The sequence below is a fragment of the Protomyctophum bolini genome, assembly GCF_963924005.1.
Source record: "Protomyctophum bolini genome assembly, chromosome: 24".
NCBI classification, from domain to species: domain Eukaryota; kingdom Metazoa; phylum Chordata; class Actinopteri; order Myctophiformes; family Myctophidae; genus Protomyctophum; species Protomyctophum bolini.
The window spans coordinates 20,232,705-20,234,949 of record NC_137885.1 but is presented as its reverse complement, the minus strand read 5'-3'; positions in this window follow the sequence as shown (position 1 = coordinate 20,234,949).

Sequence of the window (2,245 nt, the reverse complement as noted above, 5' to 3'; positions counted from 1 at the left end):
CGTGCGTGCGTGTGTGTTGGGCACACGCATGCATCGTAGAGGGTTAGCTGTGGTCACCTTTTAACCCTTCTAGGGAAAACATTCAATACATACGTGTGTGTGTGTGCATGCATGCATGCGCACACACACACATCCTGTGAACCTTTAAACTGTCAGAGCAAAGCAGTGTGAGAATGGGTTATGGTATAGGCCTATTTACTGTACTTGTTGTATTTCCACCATACGTTTAAATATGGAGATAAGGGGTTTACAGTAACAACATACATTGCATAATTGATACTTTTACAGAAAAAAATACTTACTTTCCACCACTGATCTCCTCCTCCAATCCTCCTGTCATCCCTCTCTTCCTGCCCTGAGGGCCACCAGCTCAGCCTTCCTCTGTCTGTCTGTCTGTCTGTCTGTCTGTCTGTCTGTCTGTCTGTCTGTCTGTCTGTCTGTCTGTCTGGGTGTATTTTCATGACACTTGGTGGAAATGGTCAGCAAACTGTCCTGGAGAGATGATTTACTGGGGTCTTTAAGGTCAAAGGATGAGGTTACAATCAAGGGTGAAGTTAAAATGTGCATAATCATAATCACTCATATCTAATTACTCTGAGTACGTCCGCTGAAGACTGGAGACATTTTTTACTTGCTTCTGTCCGTTTGTGTGTGTGTGTGTGTGTGTGTGTGTGTGTGTGTGTGTGTGTGTGTGTGTGTGTGTGTGTGTGTGTGTGTGTGTGTGTGTGTCCATTGATCTATGAACAGCTAATCTCTGCCACCGTTGGGCCGATCTGCATGATGAAACTTTGCACACACAGTCCTATAGACGAAGGAAGAACCTCTGGCCCGGTAGGTCGACAATAAGAAAAATCACACGCGTGTGAACCGAGTGTTGCAATTCCGTACAATTGGCTTTCAGAATTTTCGGAAGGGCCACAAAATAACAGAAATCAGGAATGCAGTGTCCGGATGCCATGGAAGGTTGCACAGACTTTTCTAGTTTTGTTTGTCTTTGCCGAAGAAGAACTTTTTACAAAGATGATTTCTGCTCTGACTGGCCATGGTTTCACTATAGTCCGCTCTGTGTGTGTGTGTGTGTGTGTGTGTGTGTGTGTGTGTGTGTGTGTGTGTGTGTGTGTGTGTGTGTGTGTGTGTGTGTGTGTGTGTGTGTGTGTCTTAAGGTTTCTGCTCCACTACACCTGATCAGGCATTCAAACTGCACTAAATGTTGCCTGAGGCATGTCTGTCTGTCTGTCTGTCTGTCTGTCTGTCTGTCTGTCTGTCTGTCTGTCCCCTCCTCTTCATGTTTCTTTCATTTAACTTCACTGAATGTATTCATCTCTCTTTCTCACTCTGTGTCTCTTTCTCCACCGTTCTGCCATTTCCTGACTTTCTCTATCTCTCTCTCTCTCTCTCTTTCACCGTTTCTTTCTTTTTCACAGTCTCTCTCTCTTTCTACATTCCTGTCTGTCTTTCTCTCTCTTGTCCTCCATCTCTCTCTCCCTCATCCCTCCATCTCTGTCGTTCATTCCTTGTGTCATAAAATCAATCAGTAGTTTAGCAAGAAGCTTTCCTCTCATCGCAAGGACTGACTGAATAATTCAACACACACACACACACACACACACACACACACACACACACACACACACACACACACATGCACGTACACACACACACACACACACACACACACTCAGATTTGGGACAATGACGCTGTTCAATTCAAATGAGCTTGTAGATCTGCTATTTTTCAATAGCTAAAGCATAGCATAATGCACCAAAAGGGGTTCCCGCCCAGAATGGGTTAACTGGAAGAAAAGTCAAGCAGACCCAGACTCTAGGGTGGACGGCCATCTGCCTCGACCGTGTCGGGGGGGAAAGAAGGAGATACAGGCAAATACAGTAGCAATCATAATACATGTAATAGTGTAAGATAATTGCGACCGGAGGTCGCAGTTAACTATAGAATTGTGCATTTCCCGTCAGTGTGTTGTTTGGTTGGTTGGCCACAGTTTGCTCGTGACATCACGTGACATCATCAGGGATGGAGATCCCTGATGTCATCAATATTGGCCAGCAACTTTGCACCTGACCTCATACCCTTAGATCTCCATATATGGAGCCGACATTCCATAATGTTGTCCATCGCCATCCATCCTTCCTCTTCGATGTCTCCATTTTGACTGATACCAGTCCATTTAAACTCTAGACGGGCCCGTCCCAAAGTTATTAGTGCAGCCTGTACACTCAGGACACTGGC